Source organism: Gymnoscopelus microlampas (genome assembly GCF_963454915.1).
Source record: "Gymnoscopelus microlampas genome assembly, chromosome: 9".
Lineage (NCBI taxonomy): Eukaryota > Metazoa > Chordata > Actinopteri > Myctophiformes > Myctophidae > Gymnoscopelus > Gymnoscopelus microlampas.
Window position 1 is genome coordinate 39,900,580 of NC_139946.1, and position 27,327 is coordinate 39,927,906.

Here is a 27,327-nt window from a genome sequence, read left to right on the forward strand (position 1 = left end):
GCATGGTGATATTTGTCACTTTATGTGCTGGGGTGGCACCTGTCAGCAGGGAGTGTTGGGCGGGAGGAGGTAGGACGAAGGCCTCCCGGTGGGGGGCTCCTCACTGGCAGGTGAGTCAGTAGGATACAACAGGAGTGACACCACAGAAATGTGTATAGGGAGGAATTAATTGGCATAACAACTAAATTGGTGAGTAAAAGGGGGTAAAAATTAATTGGCTACTCTAAATAAAAAAATTAAATAAAAGATACAGTACTCAGATAGGGCCCTCTGGTTACTCCTAAAACACGCTTTATGACTTTAGTGACTGGGCCTTTGCTGTCCAGGCCCTCAGCTGTGGAGATCCCTAATTCTGTATTTCATGCTACAGTAGCTCAATCAGTATAATCTTTCATCTTTTAATCTTTCATTTTTGTGTTACTAATGTTAAAAAATATATTTTCATCTTTTATCACTGTTTTATCTCTTTATTTGTTGTGGGTTCTCCTTTTATCTTGTTTTTAAGTGTCATGTCTTGTTGAACTTTATTTTTGTTACAAATGACTTTGTAGCTTTGTTTTGAAACATGCTATAGTCTAGAAATAGTTTATTATTTTTAGAGGGTAGGGTGGTTTTAACATCATGGCAGCCAAAGAGAGCAAGATAAACAAACAATACAAAAGTAGAAATAGAATACCTACAAAAGCAGAAATAGAATCGATAGAATCCATAAGATGCATTATTTTTTATTCTTTATTGCATATCGTTGTTGTCCGGCAAAAAACAGCTAACTCTGTGTGTTGATTAAACAAATATTGAACCAATGAAAAGTATTAAAAAGTGCTTCTGACAAAACCAGCTAACTCCATTGGATCCTCAAACTTTCTGCTAAACCAGCTAAATCCACCAAAGGGGGGTGGAGTTAGCTGGTTTTGCTGACTCCAGGCTCCACCCCCTTTTGACCTCAAACCTCATCGTGAGCATTGAGGTCCATTTAGCTGTACTTATCAATGATGAACAAAACCTCCTAACTCCACTTTTTGTTTTGTTTTTGTCATTTCCTGAAAAATGAACATTTTGGAGTTACAGTAGCTGGTTGCTGCCGGACAGCAGAGATATGCATGAACATTATGTTTGTACATATCGTACATATCGTAATTGTTGTTGGCCTACAGTTGACACAGATACCTCTTTTATGGTGTTGCCGAAGACTACACAGTGCTGGAGAGGACACATTGCTGGGACCATCACTTCTGATGAAAGTGGTTAAATTTAGACATGTGCTTGGTCAAAGTTAGTGAATTGTGCACATTGGGGACGCATTCACTATGCCTAGCAGAGCCGCTAGCAGAGATGAAAGATTTATTGGCTATGCCTGCTCTCCTGGCGCCAAAACTGAAATCACATCCATAAGTGAAACTCAAAAGCTCAAAGTTGTATCATAGCCTAGTTTATCATTTGTGCAGTTTTGTACTTCTAGATTATAAGATCACTATTTCCATTCGATCAAAGGAGACGTACTGTAGACACGTCTCACCACGCTTGTCTACATGCAGGTTTGCAGTCAGTCTGCGTGTCTTCATTCACAACAAACTGCACACATACTGTAGTAACTTACTATCAACAACTCCAGATTGACGTGGATGGTTATTACACTCTGTTTTGTTGACCATCCTTCATTATCTAATCACAACCAGTAACGAGTATGACATCATCATGTACAAATTGCTTGTGCACAGCTTTTCAGCGATATTGAGTGGATCTTCAAGCATTTAACCCATTCAATCGGGGAATGCATCTATTTTAGATTTCTTTGGCTATTCAAAAATAGCAGATATACAAGCTCATAGCGTGGCACACAAGCTTGTAGATTTGTAATTTTGGAAAATTTGTGCAAATCTTTGAATATATATATATATATATATATATATACTATTTGAAGTAAAAAAAAAAAATCTAAATATTTTGTAGAATCGGAACCTCAGGTCTTGGGTTAATCTATTGTATTATCACAGCACACCAATGAGGAAATATAGCTCACCTGATCTCTGATGATGGTGTTGGACATGTATCGATGGTCAGACTGTTAGAGCAGTTGTCCTCTAGCATGGCCCTAGTCCGTCTACTCCACCTCTACCCATGGGCCTGTTTCTTTCTCTCTCTCTCTCTCTCTCGCTCTCTCTCGCTCTCTCGCTCGCTCTCTCTCGCTCTCTCTCTCTCTCTCTCTGTCTCTCTTTAAAATACTTATGCGATTCAAATCTCTAAATAATTCTCATTGCTTTCTGAATGGAAACAAAATCACTAATCTTTCATTTTTTTTATCACATGGTTAGGCCTCTGTTTCAGTTCCAGGAGGCACAGCTAGATTACCAGAACAATATAACAAAAATATAAAGAAAAAATAAGATAAATACATTTAAAAAATGAAGAAAAATAAAAAGCACTGTACAAAGATGCTGTTTTATAGAGATAAAGGGCGGTTCTTTTGCTTCCGCTTGGTAGCAAATGAATCACTGAAAGATATGAAGAAATAGCAAAATAAAAAGCATGAATCTTGTGTGACTGCCTGTGGGCTAGTCTGATAGGTCACCTCTAGCCTTCACTAAGGTCTCTAGTGTACTGGTGCAGCCCTGGTAGACACTGGTTTCTGCCTTTGAACAGTGAGCGTACGTCAGCCACATAAGCATCTGTTGGCATTGCTGTGTGACAGCGTGTATAAGAGGTGGGTGGGTTGTTGGAAGGTGTTGAGAGACTAAAAGGGAGGGAGAGAGAGAGTGTGTGTGTGTGTGTGTGTGTGTGTGTGTGTGTGTGTGTGTGTGTGTGTGTGTGTGTGTGTGTGTGTGTGTGTGTGTGTGTGTGTGTGTGTGTGTGTGTGTGTGTGTGCGTGCGTGCGTGCGTGCGTGCGTGCGTGCGTGCGTGCGAGAGAGAGAGAGAGAGAGAGTGGTATGCCAAAATCTATGCTTTGGCAATGTGTGCAATGTGTACGTCATGCCAATAAAGTTAATTGAATGTAATTGAGAGAGCTAGAATATGAGAGTGTTGAGAAGAGAGACTGGAAAAAGAAGGATATATTTGTATTATGATTTCTGAAAGTAATGGTAACGTGAGACACACACACACACACACACACACACACACACACACACACACACACACACACACACACACACACACACACACACACACACACACACACACGTTTGTATTACTATACTTGTGAGGACATCAACGCTTTAGGAAAGCGATTTTATGGATGTAATTTAAAAATACATATATTTTGCTAGTTTTAACTGTAAGCCTAAAGCCGAAAAACAGCAGATCTATAAGCCCACAACGCGTCGCGCTGCGACGCGTTGTGAGCTTATAGATCGGCTATTTTTCGGTGCATGACACTGGCGCGCAACTAAGTATAAATCATGTTTAACTCTAATTCCGATCCCTAAACCTAACCTCTAAATGTTTAATCCTAACCTGAATGTTTTTCTAATTGTAAACGTATGTCTAAAAAATGTTTTTTTAACAATAAAACAACCTTTTGTCTTGTGAGGACCAGGAAAACGGTCCTCACAATGTAGATTTCTTCAAATTCTACCATACTTGGTCCTCGCAAGTATAGTAATACACACACACACACACACACACACACACACACACACACACACACACACACACACACACACACACACACACACACACACACACACACACACACACACACACACACACACACACACACACACACACACACACAGACAGACAGAGCCTATAATGGTTGCATATCATGATGACTAGAACCTCCCCCTGTCCTGCCACTCAGCATTCTCTGAACGTCCTTTGCGTCAGTGACCATGCTGTCCTTTTTGTCATGTACACATTCAGTGCAGTTGGCTCCTGTACAAAACCTTCTCCTAGGCCACAATGATTTCATGGCTTAAACCCCAGAAGTTTCTATTGCAGTCATTAACATACTTATTTTCTGAAAAATTCACATTTTCTTCTCATGAACACAGATCTTTGGACATTAAAATGGCTTAATGTGCCATCTGTCTTTTCCAACGTCAATAACGAGCAATTATTTCCCTTTTTGTCATTCCATCGTAATTTTGTTTGTCATTTGATCATTCTTGAGATCCAGATTCAATGCCTTACTATTGGCTCAGCTGACTACACAATCTGAAGGTTAACCTTCAAGACGACGTAGAACTTCTTTTCGCTGAATGTTGTAACATTTTATTCAATCTAACTTTAAAAGGCTTCAAACTACAGGCCTAAACCTTGCTCTGTTACATACTCAAAATGCAGTTACTGGATATCTTGTAATTTAACCTTGTATTAATCCAGGGACAGTTGACTATGCATGGAAGCTCCTTGTTCATTCATATAGTTTCCTATTTGGGATATTGTTAGCTACTGCAGGAGCTGAGTAGCCTGGTAAACCCTCCCTCCGGAAATCTCCTTTCCATTTGATTTCAGGAGTCAAATGGAAATGAGATATCCGGAGGGAGGGTTTACCAGGCTAGGAGCTGAGGGTAAACCACTGGAACCATGGTATCGCTATTCTGGGAGGGAATCTTTGCCCAAAATAGCAGTGAGCTTGTATATCTGATATTTTTGAATAGCCAATGTGTAAAATAATGGATAAAGGGGTTAAAAATATTGTGATTCCTTAGAAGGTTTAAGGGGTTAACCCATTCAATCCTGGAACACATCTCTGTCATTTTAGATTTCTTTGGCTATTCTAAAATAGCAGATATACAAGGTCATACTTGTATGAGCTTGTAGATCTTCAATATTTTTGACAAATCGTGGAAAATTTGTGCAAATCTTGGAATATATATATTTTTCAAGCGAACATTTGTAGGGGTCCCTGGAACAAAATAATTTACAAACTAAGGCTTGCTTTAAAGTAGATCTACAAGCTCATAGCAACGAGCTTGTAGATCTGCTATTTTTGAATAGCCAAAACATTTGTTGTGCCTCAATAGTGAGTTATTGAGGGAGGGGAGAGATTTCCTCACATACTTTCTGCACCTAGATACAACAGAGCCAGTGTTGACATTTGAACCAGCAACCTTATGATCACAAGCCTGCTGCTCTGGGCTTCCCTCACCCCCATTTATCAACATTTATATGACAACTATCCTATCAGATGTCCATGGAACATTTCATCTCCACGTCCAATCTTAGAAACACACACACACACACACACACACACACACACACACACACACACACACACACACACACACACACACACACACACACACACACACACACACACACACACACACACACACACACACACACACACACAATAACACAGCTATTTATTTCACCCGTGTTAACGCTGTTAAAAATATAGATATCACATCTTGCACTGTTTTAGACTGTTTTCTCGCCCCTCCCGTTTGTGTGCGAGAGCTGGCGAAAATTTCTGGGAACTCAGATTACTGTTTAGACTACAAGAACATTGTTCTATTTTTCCCACTGCGTCGGCTAGCATACGATGCCAAATGCAGGACACTCATGGACAAACTGCAACAGCGACTGTGCAAATAACTGTTGTTATAGGCGTGCAAGTCAGTGTTGTTAGGCACGTTCCATACGAGGCTGAATGGCTACACTATAGGCTACTGTGCTGTGTGCTTCAATGTATTTGTGCTTGTTTGATCACACATGCATACATGTACACCACTATAAATCCTCAGTGTGTTATGATGAGTGTTAAATGGTCGTCAACACTGAGGATCTTGTGCTGTATACCTACTGTATGTACATATACACATACTGCATGCTGTATGTAAGCTTGTGTGTATGTGTTGCCATAGGGAGCGGTGTGCGTTACAAGGAATTCTGTTCTCTTCTTTCCACAGCGCATGCACACACACGCGCGCACGCACACCCACCCACCCACACACACACACACACACACACACACACACACACACACACACACACACACACACACACACACACACACACACACACACACACACACACACACACACACACACACACTCGTAAACAACGGTTGTGTGATGTCAGTTAAGGAACATCTAACAGTGAGCCACCTGTCTCAGGCTGATGCATAATACTTCACAGCTTTCCTGGAAGGCTTGACCGACCGTCAGGTGAAAATGCATGGTGACAGCGCAGGTGTTGGCTACTATGACAGGGTCAGAGGACTCACATTCACATATACATTACATGCCCTTATGTGTACGCACACGTGCACACACACGCACGCACACACACGCACGCATGCACACTCTCTTCCGTCTGTCTAGGCAGTGATGTCATAGTTCTTTTTCTGGAAAGTTATTTGTGTGTGTGTGTGTGTGTGTGTGTGTGTGTGTGTGTGTGTGTGTGTGTCCTACATTTGGCTATGCCCACCTGACCTGCCAGAGCGTTGCAGATAGTTTTGTCAGGTATATTTAGAAGTCGATGGGCTCTAACTTGGCTTAAAATATGAAGCTAAAGTAATACAGGATTATTATAGACATGCACACCTGAGTTTCAGATAACCTTCTAGCCCGTCTTCCACAGAGGTAACAGACAGCATGTTTTGACATAGTTGCTTTCAGTCTCATTAGCTCGCCCAGTAAACGTGGCGCAGTAAATATAAATATATAGATGAATAAATAAACTAGAAAAATGTGCAGATCTCTGCCAGGCCTGGTTGCCTACCCAGGGCTGTGTCAGTCGTGCGATACAGCTGTTTGGACACGGGGAAGCTGCGGGGGGGGGTTTGGGGGGGCTATAGTTTGTACGACAGATCCTGTAACCCTTTGTATTTGTGGTACATAGAGGCCCCTCAACATGTGATTGTAATTTGAGTATGATTGGATGTTGCGTTCATCAAGAAATCACTTTGGGCTCTGCATGCGTTTAGATGCCCCTCGATGTGTGATGCAAATGTGGGGTACATCAGATGCTGCGTTTATGATTTGTGGCATTTGTTTTCTAAATGGGCCCCTCCTGCAAAAGTTTGGAAGCCAATCGTGGTCAATTAGAATTGAATTGATATAAATGATATGTGTGTGTGTGTGTGTGTGTGTGTGTGTGTGTGTGTGTGTGTGTGTGTGTGTGTGTGTGTGTGTGTGTGTGTGTGTGTGTGTGTGTGTGTGTGTGCGTGTGGTAGCATTATGTATAAGGATGGTAGGAAGGTAAGTGCATCATTGTAAGTGCAGCTTCAGATGTCAGCAGTAATAGAGATGAAAAGAAGTGGTCCTGCACATTGTCTTCACTGACAAAATAATTGTAATGAATGAAAAACAATGTTTCGGTCAACTGACCTTCATCAGGTACTGTATCTTGTGTCAGCAGCAACAATCAAGCAATGGCACACAGCTGCCTACAGTTACAGAAGAGTTCTCTTGAGGACACAGAATCACAGACCATGAATGGATGAAATCTCTGTCAGTGTCAGTCAACTGATTTAGAGGATGCAGATCGTAATTACTTCACACCTTCCCTGTGTGTGTGTGTGTGTGTGTGTGTGTGTGTGTGTGTGTGTGTGTGTGTGTGTGTGTGTGTGTGTGTGTGTGTGTGTGTGTGTGTGTGTGTGTGTGTGTGTGTACGAGACAAACACATGAAAATGAGTAAAAGCAAGATAGACAGTAAATACAGAGATACATGGACAACAAACCAAGAAAGAGAGATTTGGACAATGGCAGAAACAAACAGAGACACTAATTAACAATAACAGTACAAGTTGCAGCTGTTAGGAGTGCTAATGACTGTGATTTAGGAGGTGTTAATGATTTAAATTGGTGGCACCTCCCCTCTGCTACATGATGGTAATGGGCTGATCCAACGTGTGTGTGTGTGTGTGTGTGTGTGTGTGTGTGTGTGTGTGTGTGTGTGTGTGTGTGTGTGTGTGTGTGTGTGTGTGTGTGTGTGTGTGTGTGTGTGTGTGTGTGTGTGTGTGTGTGTGTGTGTGTGTGTGTGTGTGTGTGTGTGTGTGTGTGTATAATTATGGAGAGTTCTGGACATACACTCACACTAGCATTGTGCTGATGCTGCCAAGTTCTGTTACAATCCTTCCTGACTAACTCTAAAAGAATGTAGCTCTGTGACACACACACACACACACACACACACACACACACACACACACACACACACACACACACACACACACACACACACACACATCCAGTACAGAAGGGGAAAGAGAGGAAGAGGATAGGCCCACAAAAGGTGGTGATGGATAGATAAGGAAATAAGAGGGGAAGGCTAGGTGGAGGAGAGAGATGGAGGAGAGAGAGAGGGAGAGGGGGAGAGAGGGGGAGGGGAGTAATAAGCAGTACTAATAGTCTTTACTTAAGTAAAAGTAGCAATATCATGATTAAAAAAAATGTGAATAGCCAAAATAGGGTTTTGTATGATAATCAAAATCTAGTGTAACTAGTGTAAAAAGTACACTACCTCTGAGATGTAGTAAAAGTATAATGTATAGAAAGATTGTCATAAGTAAAAGTACCTAAACAATGTTCTTAAGTATAGTACTTGAGTAAATTCACTTAGTTACTGTCCACAGATGTACACATTGATGAGGACATGTCTGGCTCTGTCAGTTGACAACTCAGACTCCCAGCAGGTGAAACTCTCAGCACTCTATGGTGATATTTCATTGCTAAAAGGAAGAGCAGTTTCCACTTCTTCATTCCTATTGTATGTGCCTGCTGTTTCCTTCAGTCTTAACAACAGTTTGTTCTTAAAATGCAGAGGTACCCTGATAACACAGCATCCTTTAAAAATGTACAGTAGTTTTCGATGGACATTTTCGATGAATTGAATACACAGGACCCCAATGGAAACAAGCCATAGTGCTTTCTTGGGTTTATCCTTTTCGCATCCTTTTTATTGGAACTGTACCTCTGTGCTTTTTTTGCAAACTGTTAAAGTAGGTTATTCAATCAATCAATCAATCAAAACTCAATCAATCAATCAAAAGTGACATAAACACTTGCCCTTTTTACTGACCAGGATTAACGGCACAATTATTTTGCAGTTGCACCTTCAGTCTTTGTTTATTTTATTTCTAGCAATGTATTTCATTGCTAGCTATAGTTGTGAAGTTCTTACTGATGTTCCCATCAGTTGTGCTCATCTGTGTGCCGGTAAGAATACGCCTCCCTGACTCACATATGATTATGGCACCGTCATCCTCAACAGAGATTGGCTACACCTCTTGCACAACCACTTATTTTGCTGAGTGTTCAGTAAACATTCTCTTTCCTCAATTACACAATAGAAATAGAAGAGCTTCACCATGGGAACATACTTTCATGCCAAAAGGTCACACTGAATTGTGGTTAATAATAATGGCAATTAGTGGGCCGTAGCGTGATGGTCCAGGCACCCTAGGCTGCAATGCCAGCCTGACAGCGTGTTGCGGGTTCGACTCCCGTTCCCGACGACCTTTGCTGTGTGTCACCCCCCCCACCCCCCCGCCCCCAATCTCTCTCCCCATTTCCTGTGAGCCTACTTTCCCTATCCCTCTCTAAAATAAAGGCATAAAAAGCCCCAAAAATATCTTGGGGAAAAAAAGCGAAAAAACACCATATTCTGATAGTACTCATTGCTATTGAGTGTTCTTTCAGTAACAGGAGTCTCCATGTCTCTCCAGCTCTTTATTAAACAGAAAATGCATTTTCAGGTCGGGATACCGATTTTATCCAATCAGGATAGAGAACTCAGTCAGGATACATGTTAAACAACTGCAATTGGAAGTGATGACACCAATAAATGAGCAATGGGTACTCTCTCCTGATTGGCTGAACTTTTGTCACCTACCTGAAAATGTATTTTCTGTTTATTAAAGAACTGGAGAGACGGGGAGACCCCTGTGCCTGAACAAACACTCTACAGCAATAGAGCTTTAACCTTTTAACATAAAGCTTACCCTACCTATAATATAAATTATCATCAAGCACTTTCAATCACCTCATCCCCCACTAAACCCCCTAATATACAGTATAATGACTGTTAAAATGTGAATCATATTTGATATATATGAAAATCACTATCTTACCTTAATTGCTGCTGAAATCAACAACTTTCTTGGCATGCACGCTGTTTTTTCTTTTTAAATCCCATTGCAAGCCGAGGCATGAGAACACCGACCAGTGGTAGGGTCAGCGGGTTGAGATTTTGATGAAAATCGTCTGTCAGTCTGTCAGTCCATAAGTTATAACTTTTCCTCCTGTCCCGTAGGCTATGGCTAGGTGTGTGAGGCAGACTGCTGTGTGTGTGTGCCCGGACTCTCAGAATGCTTTTCAATGCCAGCACGGCACAGCATGCAGACTGACAGGCACAATAAACGTCCAGTCCCACACTGCCCGTCACCGCTTGGCGCTAATAATGAGTTGGTGATGATGAGGATGTGTGCCTGCTGTTCTGAAGTGGAGGGGGACAGAGAACCTCATGGTGTTGTAAGGAACAATTGAGATAAATAAAACGAAGGGCCACGATATTTAACATTGTAGTACAGTGGTTATTTTAAAGTATACTTTGGCATTTTTTATGTATTTGACTTTCAAAATGTCTTATTGCCTGGAATGCCTGCTTAATGTGTCTTCATTACATCAGGTAGGAGTTTAGGGTATCGGATGAAGTCAACGGTCCTTGACATTATAGTACTATGTCCCAGCTTGCTGAGCTTTCAAATACATTTTCAAGAAAAGCTTATTGAAAAGTGCACCCTCTGTGCTTCAACAGAGGAGTCTGAGACGCAAATGAGATTTTTAAAGACATTTTACTCCTGGAATACTTGGCTCTGTTAGAGATTTGCTTTCACTTGGATTGAATGCTCAAGAACAGGAAAGTGGGGACACACCTTTAAGTGCAAACCAGAGAAGACTGAAACCATGAAGGAAACATTCTATACATGTGATAAGCCCTCTTTAGCTTTGTACAATAGCTTTGTATTATACAGTATGCATGATATGCATTTTTCCCTTTAATAATACACATTATTTTCAAGTATTACTAATGATTTAGTTTTTAATGGTATTTTGACTTCTCTTTTAAAAAAATGAATGTGTCTACATTATCTTTCTACCATTCTAAATGAACTAATCTCTAAGATGAACACCTCTACAATGTCAGATGGCAATTGTATATTCTCTGTCTCCCTTTAGTGGTTTATAGGCCACAGTGCATGCAATAGAGCTGTCAGCCTGACAGTGACAAAACCACATTTTAATGGCATTTTCATCGTGCGATTTGTTCAATAAACAGATAGTGGATGCTCATCTTAGCAAAAGAAAAAAGCAAAAGGGTCATGTTTGGACCTTTCTTTTAATTTGTTGCAGGTTTCATTTTGAATCATAGTTTAAAGAGCGCAGCACCCTTTTTGTAATTGATGTAAATGATGTAAAGAAAAAGAGAAATAAAGAAAGAAAAAGATTACTGCTGTGTGACTTGACAAAGACAGGCAATGAGAAAACTATTATAAAATGTCAGCCCCCTCAGATCATGAAGCAGAAGCAGACACCTCAGGAAATTGCATTGTAACAATGTCCAATAAGAAAGTTATAATACATATTCAGTTAAGGTCAGCTCAGTAATAAGATAGCAACTAGCTGTGACTTTCAGCTGAGACAGTGTATCTTACCCTGTGGTGCCTTGGAGCCTGTCTGCAGCTCCGTCCGTCTGTCTGTCTGTCTGTCTGTCTGTCTGACTGACTGACTGACTGACTCATGCACAAATGTACACCAACAGTACACATATACAAGCACTTACAGAATTATAGTTGAAGTGGGACCAGGGCCAGCAACATACTTGGATGAAGAATTGAAGGAAGTGAAGGCGTTGCTTACTTTCCTGATGTGGTAGGGGAGTCGATTTGATTAGCTTGCAGTTTTGTTTCTCCCCGATGTGTGGTGTGTTTTTGTTTTGTTCTGTTTTTTACATGATGGTATAAAAACTGTGTTTTGGAGCTCCAAGCATGGCTTGAATCACATAGACAGGAAATTAAGACGATGGAGTTATACAGTGCATGTTGTGTTTTTTCACACTCACTTTGATACTAATTTCAGAACCTTGAGGTCATTTTTCAATGCCTTGGACATAACAGACAATTACAACGTCCATATTTCAAAACTCTAAGGATTTTTTTGTGCGTTGCTTGGTTAGAATAAACAGAAATTGGAGATCATTACATTATAACATACTACTTTCTTATTTCATTAAATACCTCTTACTATCAATGCATATAACTGCTCAAATAATACATAACTGTAATATTACTCCTAATGCATAGTTTTGTGGAAGATTGGATGACTGATTTCACCTTGAGGTTAGAATATCCTCTGGGCTGTATCCACATGGTAACATGAAGCAGGCAGGTGCTCGAGCAGTGAGATGAAGAGGAAGATGAAGAAGGTGAGGAAGAATAAGCTAGGACAAGTACCCTCTTCTTATGAGAGGTGGCCTTGTCCCTCGGCTTAGAAGAGGGCTTAGGTCTCATCAAAGAGGTGGCCATGGCCTCGGCTTAGAGGAGGGTGGTACCTGGAAGAGGCCAGACCAAGACAGCGACAACAAAGAATTATTGTTATCAAATGTTATTAAATTAATTATTGTTCAGCCCAATATCAGGCGATCTAATGTAGCTCCAATCCTTAGGACTATACGCAGTGAGGACGTAGTATGTTCTCAACATGTAGAAGGCAGAAATATCAATTGTCAAATAAATTACAGTATATTGCATGCTACTAGATACCACTCAGTAACAAATTAGTATTCGAATGTCAGTAATACAGAAATGTTACACTTACTTTGAGAAACTGTACTTGCTATGCTACTACTGTTACAGTAAACCCATCTTTTCCTGTGTCAGAACATGTAGCCAAACCTTTACTGTAAAGTCAGCCAAGACTATTTCAATCAATTCATAGACTGACCTCTCAGGTGTGAGGGCCGCGCAGCGTCTCAAATCTCTAGTATATTAAATTCACTGTGTAACTAGCCCAACAGTGGTCGTGACTGCATGTCTCCTTTGTTTTTCTAGTAGATTTGAGACAGTCAAATACAGTTGGCAGGGGCAGAGTCCTTAGTGCTCAACAAGAGTTGGCTGTGGTCAGTTTGGTTCGGGCCAGAAACAACATCTGTTTGTTTTGACCGAAATACAGCAACGCATAATTGAAAAATATGTTCAGCAATGTTCCAACCATGTCTTGCATTCTATTCAAGGCACGTCTCTGTGAAACATGGTGCCTTTTGAAATTAATGACACTCAGGCTTCGCGGCCTGACAATCTAGTAGCGTCAATCAGAGCATGGTCAATCAAATCCGGTCATGTTTTGTGAAAAACGAATTGACTCTTTTTGGACCGGATGTTGCGTTTGTGACATTTTTTGTTACTTTTTGTGACAACTTTTGTGACATACACTGTATGCCAATTTTTGTTAATGGAGTGAATTACTTTTAAATGGCTGTCTTCCAATGTGCTTAGCATGAGTAATACAGTAGTAAATCCTGAACACCATGATCAAATAATATTCACTGATTCAGCTAATATTTACATTTGATAGATATAGATATTATTTTCAATCCATTCATGAGTCATCTGATAGAACTGTAAGAACTGGTGCTGTCACCAGTCACCACTAGGGGAGTAGAATGTACTCAGGAACAGTTCCATTGAAACAAGTGGACTCTGCATGGCTGCTGTGTCTTGAATCCATGTGCAGGGGGCAGTGTGTAGTTATATTTGTCGAGAGGACTGGAAATTCTGTTTGTCCATAAGGAGGTACTGTATCCATAACAAGAAAGAAGCTGTTCTATGAAACACACACACACACACACACACACACACACACACACACACACACACACACACACACACACACACACACACACACACACACACACACACACACACACACACACATGCAACTTGCAGTTTTCTGGTCATGTTTTGAAACAAGGTTCTCTCAGGGCTTAGTTTGGTGTTCTATTTTAAAACCCCTCCCTTCACGGCTCTAACTGGACTGACTGACCCCAACAGACCCCACCCCACCATTCTACTGGTGGATCACGTGTGTGTGTGTGTGTGTGTGTGTGTGTGTGTGTGTGTGTGTGTGTGTGTGTGTGTGTGTGTGTGTGTGTGTGTGTGTGTGTGTGTGTGTGTGTGTGTGTGTGTGTGTGTGTGTGTGTGTGTGTGTGGATTGTCAAGGGGCTAAAGGGATTGGCATGAAATAGAGAGGGAGAGTGGGAGAATTAGGAAAAGAAGTGAAGGAGAAGCAGAAAGAGAGGGTTCAAAGGGCCCAGACATAAAGAGGCAATGTAGGTCACGTTGGAGAGGAAGAGATAATAGAGCGGAAGAGTAGAGCGTAGAAGAAGAATAGAGAGCGGAGGGAGACGGGGCTACGTGGCCAAATTAGGAGACGTGCCTCTTAAATTCCCCCACGGCCCTGTTGTTTACCTTCAGACTCCACTGGGGAAAGATAGCAGCAATGAACTGATCATGTGTTTTATATATTGTTGTTGTCGGGCGGAAACCTTGCATGCCCAAAACCATGTTTTATTATTCATGAAATGAAATGGTGAAAATAGCCGGGTCTACAAGCTCACAATGCGTGTGCGCTTGTAGACCTTCTATTTCTAGAAGATCTGTGTGTGTGTGTGTGGCAACAAGTCACTGACATGCATTACTGGGGGATGCTCCTTCTCTCAATCTTCCCCTCCTTTTTTTCCTCAAAAAAGAGGTGACCTAAATACTATGCTGCCAACCTATTGGAAAATTCATCAGCAAGGCCAGCGCAGCACTGCACAGCTCTGCATTGTGTGTGTGTGTGTGTGTGTGTGTGTGTGTGTGTGTGCGTGTGCGCGCGTGTGTGTGTGTGCTGGAGTCAATTTCTTTTTGGTAAATGTTGCATCAGTCAGAAGCTAGCAATCTAGTTCAAAGCTACAATCTTGCCTGTTGGCATAGGAACCATTTGCTGTGATGATCAAAGACACCCTGACTACCTGTGTGTGTGTGTGTGTGTGTGTGTGTGTGTGTGTGTGTGTGTGTGTGCGTGTGCGTGTGCTTGTGTGTGTGCGTGTGCGCGTGCGTGCGTGTTCACTCAAACTACATTGTTGTGGAATACATTGTGTACCACTACTCTAGTATCCACACATCAAGGCGTATAACCAACATGCTACTGTAGTGTGTCATGTGCTACACAACGTTATCAAAGAAGGCATCAGGCTTCAGAGTGACATGGTTGCTATCCAGCAGGCTGTTGACAGCAGACACAGCCTATATTATGTGGAAGTCGACATATCTAACATCATGAGGGGGGAGACCTCAGAAATGTGGTTTGGTTAGAGACTACTGGCTAGGATCATTGTGTGAATGACTTGTTTGTCATGCTTAACCCCACCTCTCCGTGTATATGAATACTACTGCCTTAATGTCATTCACCACAAGGACATTGCAAAGGCTTATGTTTTCATATCACGTGGGTGGGTGTGATTCCATTGGAAGTTTAAATCGATGTTGACATCCGTATTGTCAGCACTGTTACATCAGTTGAAGCAAAATGGACCAGATGTTCTAGTAGAACTTATTTGCACAAGCTTACTTGTATCTGCATTTCAAAACAAAGGTACCATTATAGGATTTTATTTTTAACAGTGCGTCCTATTACATTTTCTTATTGTGTTTGTCAAATGCATGCTTCAGTGGCTGTATTATCATTGGTTGACTGTCATTCACAGATTTATGTCGACTAAGAGAGACCAGGTGGCCCCTATTATGTGCGTCTGAAATCCACGTCTTATGCGGTAATGAAGTGATAACGCCACCATCTTATGCGCAATCCCTATTATGCAAGTTGCGCTGAACGCAAACACTTAAGGAATAAGACTCGCCAGCATATTTTAGGCATGGGGGAGTGTTCATATGTTAATAGAGAGTATGCACATGCGTCACTTTTCCACCGGGACGGGACACGCCCCCCCCTCATCTAGACTGATTGGCAAAACATTGAGAAGCATGGAGCGATGGAGTTTGGAAGGGCTCGTTGGAAATCACTCAACGGTCCTGCTTACCACCTGTTTTAAGGAATAAGACCTGGCGGTAGTTAAGACACGTAAAATAGGGCCCCTGGTGTCTGTCACTACCTATAACCTGCTATGATCCTTTCATGTAGTCACAAATCATCCATCTCTCCTGTCCCCTAAAATAAAACAGAAATGCATAACAGTTCAAAGTCATACTGTGTAACATTCACTTCAGTAATCTCTTTGGGGATACAGTACCTCTCGTAGCTCTGTTGTCATTACAGCGTTTGGCTATACGGAGGTACCGCTCAAAAAGGAATACTGTAGGATTCTACACATTATGTTGAATGTTTATTGTGACAAATAAGCCAGTGAAATATTATATTAAAAAAATGTTTAATTGAAAACATTACACAGTATGAAATAAATGGGAAGACCAGACATCAAGGTTTCATACAGCTTGACCTCAATCTGGCAAGAAATGAAGTAATGTGGAGTTTGTAGACATTTCAATCAATAAATATGTTTTATTGCTGTAGAAGAACCAAAGCAAATTCATCAGTGATCATGAACAGGTTTCAATGATGGGGAGGGGGGGAATCAAGCAATGAGATGTGTGCATTTGACAGAGGGAGAGAGTGAGAGAGAGAGCGAGAGAGAGAGTGGATGTACAGTACTGTACAATATACGTGAATATGAGCATGTGTGTAATAGAGAGGAAAGGAAAGTGAGAGTGGGAACAGAAGAAGGCGAGGGTAGTCCGTAGTGCAATAAAAAAACATGCCATCGTTTCCCAGAAACCACAGGCCTGGTTGCCATGGGAATGCTGCAGAGAGCTCTTGTATCCACCAATGGGCGTCCTCGTTTTTTTGCCGCGGGAAACCTGGCTTGTTGCCTAGGAGACCAGAGGCTGTGTTCCAAATGAAAGAGTAGTATTTCTAGTGCTCTTTTCGCAGAGTTCCCTTTGTCTCTGTCTTACTGTAACCTTCAACCCTGAGCCATAGATAGATGGCAATCCTCAGCGACAATATTAGATCTCCCGACAACCATGTGAGATTTATGGATGTTGCTAAATAACTGGGGACCGTCTGTCAGGTGATATATTTAGTCTTGCCGTGGGGAGTTTTATAGTGGGGGCAGTGGAATCTTGTATAACCTGTGAACCACTCTGCTCTAATCCACCTGCGATAAATCAAGGCATCAAGGCATGAACACCGGATTAAGCCAGATAACAGAATAATTTGTTTTTTTATCAATTAAATGTTTTTTTGTTCTAATTTTTGAGTCATTTGGCAGATTCACTGATACCCTCTCACACACAAATCCCAGGATTGACGTGAGATTATTTTTTATTGAAGATGTGTTGCAGCTTAGATGCAAGCACGGAGGTTTGTACAGTATTGTTAGCTCACTCTTGTATTCATTGTACATATTTGTTTATAAACATGAAAACATATGGCCCAAACCCCCAAAACCCCATTATACAAGTCTTAATGTCCCCGCACATAAGTCAGAGAGAACGATGGAGAGAGTTTGACAATGTGAATGGAGTATCTCTAATTCCTGCCATAGAGTGCAAAACTGCAAACTGCCGTCAAAATATGAGTTCATTTCTAAAGTCTGCACGCAGTACACTACTGCATGGAGGCTGATGCCCGTTGGGAATGAATGCCTCTCCGGTTATGCAATACCTGTGGTAACCGTTGTCAGAAACCTGTTGTGCCTGTCCTGTCTGTCCGTCTGTCTGTGTCCCTTTTATGCCCATATATGGAAATTTATAAATGTGACCTGAAACCCAGGTCATGACCAGGGTCACAGACCTGGGTTGAATAGCCCATGTTGACCCATTCACACATCCATTCAGCACAGGTGAGGTTTTACCCGGCTTCTTGCTTCGGTGTGGAAGGCTTATGAGAGGGTTGTGAGTGTAAATACAGATGAGAATGCATATAACTGGAATGTGGAAATTTGTTTAAGATAAATTAGTTTTACACTTGAAATAGTCAATGTTTTAGTGTGGAAATACTTAAACCTAGAAGAAGGAATGTCATAAATTAGATTTATTGGCTGAGCCCTTGGTCAAGCCCAGAACATGACGGTGATGTAACCACCTTGTAACTGTAAATCATACGTTCAAAAGTTAATTTACATTAAAACTTCAAGGATTTTGGGGACAAAGTATTCCAAAGGAGCATCGGAGCAAAGAGTGAGAATACGTATTCCAAACATGATGAATTATTGATAAGCAAGCCATCTGGAGATGCAAATAACCTCCCACTAATTCACCAAGGACGTCACCTGTGTACAAGACAGCACTGCAATGCAGGGGCAAATATCACGCTATGCCATACAAACACACGTGTGTGAGTGTGTGTGTGTGTGTGGGGGGGGGGGGGGGGTGATACTAACAGCAGAATCTGTCAGTACCACGGCCCTAAACATGTAATGTTGTTGATGGTAGGAATAAACAAAGAAGCACTCAGGAGGAAGTGTACTAAGAAAAGGGAGTAGACAAACCGAGTTCCTGTTTCTACACAAAAAAGGAGGTGGTGCCCCCAGAGGCAAAAAACGAATGGGATTGAATCTCAGGAAACACTTGACCGTTTGTCATGAAAGCACTCCCAGTAGACCACGGGAGAACCTCCCGACCCCGATTTTTCAAATCATCCTCATGGTGACGCTTTATCAGGCGGCTTCATGTTTTGGACTATAACTATTGAACTCTAAGTCATATATTTAAAAACACATATAGCTGGATTACTTGGTTCATGACGCAGCTATTTTCTTCAAAGCACACAATTTACTACTACTCCTACATATTTTGTCCAAAACTCAAATCAGTTATTACACATTCTCTCTATAGTCATGACATCAAGATATATCAGTCAGATGATTCAGATTTAATTCCGATTGACTACGATTAACTACTACTTGCAAAAAATGCGATCATGAAATCATGAACGCAACGTCCAATCTAGCCCAATTTTTAACCACACATTGAGGGCCCTCTCCGAAACATGATTTTTTTCCCCAACAAATTATTTGACAATGATTGTCAAACAGGGTTTTGATACTGCCTGTAATAGTCCTCACAAATTTGTGGCCAGGACCTATATTTTATTTATTTTTAAACACCATATATCATGAATGCAACATCCAATCATACCGAAATTGGAATCGCATGTTGAGGGGCCTCGATAGAGCGCAGCTCCAAACCCGCATTCACTTTTGACAATGACAATGACAATGTGACTAGTTGTACTGTCTGTCATACAAACTTAACCCCGCAGCTTCCACATGTCCTGACGGTAGCTGGCTGCACCCAAAGACTGACACAGCCCTGGGAAGGCAACCCAGCCTGGCGGAGATATGCGCCCTGAGGACCACTTTTCTAGTTGCATGTGTTTTTGTCCTTTTTATGTTGGAAGTGTTTCAAGGCAGCATAATACACACACCGCCCTCCAACTCTTCTGTGAACAAGAGCAGCCCTCATGGGAAGTAGCGCTAGCTTGACGTTTTTTTCCCCAGCAAGGCTGCCTTTTATAGAGCAAGTGTAAAGATGGATGTTTCTCAAGATATCTAAAATAAGCTTTCAAACACACTTGGTGAGCTTGACATGTTTGTTGTTATTGGTTGCATGAGGCTAAGCCAGCATGATGACATACTAGACTTTGGATACCTCAGGTAACTAGAAAGGACTGCTCGCTATGGCTTTGTTGGCTGGCATGCAGCAGTGCTGTGCACCGTATACCAGTGTGTCATAAAAGTGTTTCTGTTGCACAGTGTTCTCAGTTCGAACCCCAAGATTTTTCACCAAGTCACAGTTGAAGATGTTGGAGAGGGACAGACGATGGCGTAGGAATCGATAACTAAACTCCACCAGTGTTCAGATGGACTAAAAGTCAAACTGTACACTTTAAAATCCAATGTTAATTTAATATTAGCTTTCCTGATGCTTTCTGCTCCTTCTTAAAAAAAATCTCTCTTTTTATATTTCACTCCTGTGTGGGACTCAATCCCAGACCAACAGGTTCTCCATTGTTTTTATATCTAATGGCTCTTTGATTGATTGATTGATGTACTTTATTTAGTAAGACATGAGAACAACAGTACTTGGAAGTACAGATTCATAATACAAGGTCTACTAAACTGGAAGGCTCATAAAGTATTAAGCTTGTTTGAAATGAGATCCCCACGCACACAAATCATGATGTACTCTTTTCGACTACAAAGTGCGTTGTGAGCTAGTAGTTCTGCTATTTTTGCCATTTTAGAAAGATTTTTTAAAGTAGACGTTCTCAGTTCAGGGTTCCCAGTATTATTATTAGGTAGTATTACCTCCTGAGCAGGACCCAAATTAAATTAGGTTCTGAGAACCCTATCTGAAACCGAGCCATAGCGAATGGAAACAACTCCAGAACCTGTGAAATACGTTAGACCATGGGTCTTCAATAGGGGGTCCGGGACCCGTAGGGGGTCCTCAGAGTTACTACAGGGGGGCCACCATATCTTTGTGTGATAGGAACGTTTTTTTGGTGCATTAACCACTTGAACCCTACCATCCAAGCATATACCAAGCAGCAGTGTTTCAGATGGAGACAGGCCCAGTGGAAACCTTGTTGGCACTTCAATGTTAAATTGGCTTTTTCCATTTTTCCCCGATATGTAAAAAAATAAAAGAATGAATGTATGCTTTGAAAAATGACATACTGCAATGTATACATGATTTGAACATGAAAGGTACATCATTACCAGACCAAAATGTACCCTTCAACAGGACATTTATCCCCAAAATGACAGAGGTATCGCAGGTTTTGTATCAATTTGTAGAAATATTGGCCCTTAAATGTAACAAATAGGACAAATACATATGTTTTTGTAAACAAAAATGTAAATATAAAATACATTTAAAAAGAAGAAAGAAAATTGTGCCCTACATGTGTTCTTAGGGGCCCACACTGTTCTGGTTATCTTTCAGATAATGATACTGCTGGTTGTGTGTGAGGCTGCTCTCTGCTGTGTCTGGCTGCTTAGCCTGGGCTGTGCGGAGGGCAGATTGTGCTGATGAGTGTTGTGGTTATTGTAAACTGTTCTGGAAACATTCCTAGAGGGTTTATACTGGCAGAGAGGACTCCGCTCAAAGTTGGTGTATATAATACGTTAAATTGTGTGTGTGCGTGTGCGTGTGCGTGTGCGTGTGCGCGTGCGTGCGAGACAGCTTGCTCTAATTGACACATGCAACCACAAGCATGCATCCACATTATTTTGGCTGTACCAGTGTGTATGTGTTTATGCATTTATGCATTGTTTTTTTTCATTGAACATCAACATCCTTGAAGTGATTTTACGCCAACGTCGAACCAACTTTGAAATGCAGTAGCTGCCCGCCGCCGTGGAGTCTGGGGGTTCGAATCCACGCGGTGCATCCGGTTTTGTCGAGCGTCTATCTATGCGAACACGATTGGCCCGTTTTCTGTAAGGGCGGGGAGGGTGATATTTGTCACTACTCCTACGGACTGGGGCGTCCCATAGATATAGAAACCTAGATACCTCATTGGCCTCTGCAGTTCATAGGAGCAACCTGTATCGAATACAAGGCTCTTCCGCGGGGGAAGCTGCCACTCAAAATGACTACTGGCCAATCACAGTGCGGTGACTACTGGCCAATCACAGCACGTCTTTTCCAGACGTTTTTGCAAAACAAAATATAAAAGGACATTTTAATACAATAGGCTACAAATTAAAGAAGTAAAAGAATTAAACAGAAAACCTTTTTTTAAAGTTTATATAATTAGGTGTGCAGTGCAGAAGTATAATTACAAAATCTCAATAAAAGGCAGCCGCAAACAGAACGTTTTTCAACTGTCAATTAAAATAACAGAGTTGTAGCAGACCTGCTGTTTTCTGGGAGTTTGCTCCAGATATGTGGTGCATAAAAAACAAACACTGCTTTTCCACATTCAGTACTGACTCTGGGGACATAAGCAGGCCAGACAGGTCTGGATGGCTGATCGATTCTTTTTTTAGGGAGACCTGTAAAGACACCGTTACAGTCAAGTCGACTGAAGATGAATGCATGGACACATTTTCTAAATCCTTAAATCATTGATATATTCTTATATACATATTCCTTATATCCTAAGGTGATAGTAGGCTGACTTTGAATTCTTTAATGTAGCTGTTAAAATTCAGGTTTGGCTTCAGCAAGGTGTTTGACTTGGGTTGTGATCTTTAACATTACAAATGGAAGCTGAGCGCTGACTTTTAGACACTGATAATTGGCCATGACCGTAATAAAATCTGAGCCGAGAACGCATCCATTCCAAATTATCCTGTAGGATGTTCTAATGCTCCCATAGAATCCTCTATAGGATTGTGAAATGCCTATAAGAATCCTATAGGATTTTTTTTGCCTGGGGATTTAGGTCCTGGCATGTTGGTCGGTCGTTGATTCATGTTGCCCAGTAATACTGTAGAGCAGTGGTTTTCAACCCTTTTCATATTAAGGTCCATTATTTATTCAGCATTTTAGCCACGGACCACCATTTGATGAGATTTAGCGTCTCAGACTCAAAACTTTAAAATATTTTGTTATCGTTGGATAAGATTTTATCCACAATTCCATGCTGTATTGTTGTTGGTACCATAGGAGAGATTACAGGCACACGTTAATCAAAATGACAATTCTTTAATTAAGTAAATGCAGATGTTTAACAATAATTAACTCTGGAAAGTGTAAAATGAGCGTTTCATTTTACACTCAAGAGTTACAGATCTACAAGGGTCCATTTGGTTACCAACTCTCCATCATTTATCTGGGGACCACCTGGAACCCCCTCAAGGACCACTGGTGGTCCCCGGACCACTGGTTGAGAACCACTGCTGTAGAAAATTGGGAAGGGCGAGGCCGTCTGAAAATCTAAGAAGCTCCAAGATTTTCTTACTTCATAAAAATATTTATTACAGTAGCTAAGACCGTAACATCCGTCAGTGTTTGAGGAAGACAGCCTTTTGACACAGCTTCGTTCTACGTGTCTTGCAGAGCTGGAGGAGGAGCGGAGCAAACTTTCTTGTAGAATTTTAAAAAGGTCTAATCACCCCTTCAATCTCTTTCATTGATATTGGCCTGCACATATCTTTAATGAGGTTACTTTCAAGTTCTAGGGAACTCTGCTGTATCTAAGGTATTATTTGAGCTGGCTTGAGTGCAATCAGAAGAATGTCAGAGTAAAATTTATTTGGCAAATGTTTAATGATTTTTGGATCAGTAATAACACATATTTAATACTAGGAATAAAGCTGTGGCTCTGGCTTGCTGAGCCAGAAGCTTGCCGGCCTTGTTTCCTGATTCAGAAACACATCTTGACTTATGGCTTAAGTTCTGCTTTGTTTGTAGTTAAAACGTGTGTTACTTTGGAGCTGTAAGATCTTAAAAGTGATTGAAATTGGAATGATTAATGTCGACCGTAGGTTCCTGTGACAGTTCTGTCAGGACAAAAAAATATCTGACAGGCGGAATCTGTAAAATATTATATACTGTAGCCTCTTATATCATTCATGCATTTCTGTTTGTGTACTGTATATGTCACAGGGAAATTGGCATTCGTTTGGGCAATTGGAAAGGTATGCTCATTTTAGGCGCGGCACAGGGCTTCGGCGCGAGGCGGGGCTTTGATGCAAGGCGTGTGTGTGTGTGTGTGTGTGTGTGTGTGTGTGTGTGTGTGTGTGTGTGTGTGTGTGTGTGTGTGTGTGTGTGCACACGTTTTACTGAGGTTAGGGTTAGGCATAAGGTTGGGTTTAGGCATATAGTTTTACTGAGGTTAGGGTTAGGGTTAAAGGTGGAGTTCACCCAAAAAATGACTTATTTTCAATCAATTGCACACCCCATGAAGCCTTGAATTCATGGATTTGTTTTTGTTTTTGTTGCATTCCTAAGCTAATAATTTGATTCCCATCTCCTACCAGCTAATGTATCCGGTAGGAGACACAAAGATTATTTGTGTCTCCTACCGGAAATACACACGGTCATCAAATTATTGGCTTAGGAATGCGACAAAAACAAAAATTAATCCATGAATTCAAGCCATCGTGGGGTGTGCAATTGATATAAAATAAGTATTTTTTTTGGGTAAACTCCTCCTTTAAGGTTAGGTTTAGGCATAGTTTTACTGAGGTTAGGGTTAAGGTTAGGTTTAGGCATAGTTTTACTGAGGTTAGGGTTAAGGTTAGGTTTAGGCATAGTTTTACTGAGGTTAGGGTTAAGGTTAGGTTTAGGCATAGTTTTACTGGGGTTAGGGTTAAGGTTAGGTTTAGGCATATAGTTTTAACAGGTGTGTTGATTAGATAGACAGATTAACGTCACCAGTCGCAATCAAAGTGAATCGATAACAAAGGGGGAAGCGAGGGGGGGGTGAAAACGAGCGCTCCTTTTTCAATTTCACTGGTTTTCCAATTTCCCTGTAACATATACATGCCAGATAAATAAAATACTTGGTCACCATTGTTTTTATTTGTTTTGGAGGGAGGAGGGGGGTGTATTGACTTGGGATTACAGTAATTCAAAGATTCGCACAGCACAAATCACACAAAATAACTCAAAATAAGGCATGATGTCAACATTGTCTGCATGTGTTGTGGATGTCGTTCGTGCAAATGATCCTTCCAGAGGGATTCCCCTTGATTACCTCATGTTTTACTCATGTGTTTGGTCCGTTGTCCCCATGGTTCATCGGTGAAGCCCAATAGCAGCACAGCAATGTGACACTCAGCTCAGTCTGCTCAGTGACACACACTACACTAGTCTCTCTCTCTCTCTCTCTCTCTCTCTCTCTCTCTCTCTCTCTCTCTCTCTCTCTCTCTCTCTCTCTGTCTCCGGCCCCCCTTACCTCCTGTTGAATATTTCAGGCTAACACTAATGAAGGAACTTATCTGTCTCTCACTGTGGCATGAAGCTTGAAATAGAACTGGAACATCAATTCACTGCTAATAAAATCACTTCATTGCTTAGTTGGCCGTGCGTGCGTGCGTGCGTGCGTGCGTGCGTGCGTGCGTGCGTGCGTGCGTGCGTGCGTGCGTGCGTGCGTAACAGCGAGTGGGCACTTGCTCTCACATAAAGGTCTGGCAAAAATATGATCCATAGAGAGATAAGCAGACCCACTGACCATATAAAATAGATTTGGTTTTATTTACGAATCCAAAGCCACTGATACAAGTACAGTACACATACACCTAAATATATACAAGGCCATATCAACTTCAGTGTCCAAGGTTAACCATCAGGCTACAAATGAAATACTATGTAGTTTATAAATATAGTAATCTAATTCAATTATTGTTATTGTTTAATGTTAGCAGAAATATGTAGATTAATGAGTTTGCTCACGTGGAACATGCTCCATTAACCACTTAAAACCTCTGGTCTTAGTTAAACAGACCCGAGTTGCAATGGTACTTGGACCGCTTTTTTTAAAGCTACAGGCTCACAATGCGTTGCAATGCTTTGTGAGCTTGTAGATCTGCTATTTTCGGCTTACATTCCCCCCAGAATAGGAATGATGGGGTTCAAATGGTTCATTTACAGACTCCCTTTGTAACACTGTGGCACGATCTCGTCTATAACACTCCTCCCTTTTCGTTCTTTTTCTTCCTGTAATTGTCTCTCACTCTTCAAGCCTAATTTATACCGTGTCGTATGCCGCTCGCCAAAAATAGCAGATTTTCATGCTTACAATGTGTCACGTTGTTACAGTAGCTTGAAAACGTGTTAATTTCACTAAGCGGCACCGTCGCACCAACAAGTGTACAATAGTTTCGTCTTTACCGTGGGTTTCCTATCCATTTCTCTCTCTGTTTCACTTAAAATGTTCTCTTTTGTACTTCCACTCTGTACCATAGCTCCCTAACCTCCCAAATCGCCCTCTCTTTTCGTCACACTCCTTTCCTCATCTTCATCTCTCTTTGTCTCTCCTGCTGCCTCTGTCTCTCTCATCCCTCCTCTGTCACCCTAGTGTCTCTCTCTTTGTCACTTCCCCCCTCTCTTCTTCCTCCTTATCTGCCTATGACTTTTTCTATCCCCTCCTTTTCAATCTCTAATTGCCTCCCTTTTTCTCTCCCTATCTGCATCTCTTCACCATCATGCTCCCCCCACACCTCTGCCTCTTCCTCCTTTCATTTCCCCTCTATCTTCTATTTCTTTGGAGTAGATGGGGAGTCTTCAAAGTGCTGCGTATCCAGAGACGGATAGAAGAGACTGGATTGGCTGGCCAACAGGGAGATGGAGTGAGTCACTGGAGGCAAAGAAGAGGGCTTTGTTAGTCTTGCAGCAGACAGATTTCAAGAAAGAAATGATTAAACGAGAAGTTTGGCCATATTAAAGTTCACATAAAGTTTAGATGTCTCATAAATAGTTCAGCGTCTGATGAGTTTTTTCTCTCACATTGCAATACACATTATATAGCAGCTTCACAAGCCACAGTTTTAGCCTTGCTTTGTTGTTATACAGTATAGTATGGTGTAAAAGATAGATGGGGTGGGCAACGTTGATGATGGAGAGGGCCACTATATTTCCACTCTCACTCTAGAGGGCCACATTGCATATACTGTCGGGCAGACACCTCTTATCTCCGTATTTTAACTTTCTTCGTAAATTGATGCCGGAATTGTCGCATTTCTATGTCACACAAAAGGATCAAAATCTACAAACCTGTAGATCAGCTATTTTTGAATTGGAATCCTGATTTCTTTTGCCTATTTTTGAATTGAAATCCTGAAAAGTTACATTTTTATTTAATTTCAAATGCATTTAGTTATACTTATGTTAACTCTATGAACTTAAATACAAATACAGTGGACATAAAAAAAAAGACAATAGCATTTTAATACTAGCCATTAAGCTACTAATATAGACTGTATTAGTAATTAATAGTAATTAAAGCGGGTCATGTTTGCATGTTTGGAATTGTAACAGCTGAAATCAATAATGAGATAGACCATCGTGGCTTTTCACCATAAAAAGGCTTCTGTATTAGAAACACAGAGGATATAGTTAGAAAGAAGGCTCTGTGTTACGTGAATAGCAGACGTAATTCAGATTGAGTTGACCCCAACAACCTGGATACAGTCTTCCATCCATCCATCCATCGTCCATTGATCCCTCCCTCACACACCCTGCAAAGTTATTCCAATATTCCGTGTAGCAGCTGAATTTCTCCACTTTATATTCTTCACACTGTGTGTGTGTGTGTGTGTGTGTGTGTGTGTGTGTGTGTGTGTGTGTGTGTGTGTGTGTGTGTGTGTGTGTGTGTGTGTGTGTGTGTGTGTGTGTGTGTGTGTGTGTGTGTGTGTGTGTGT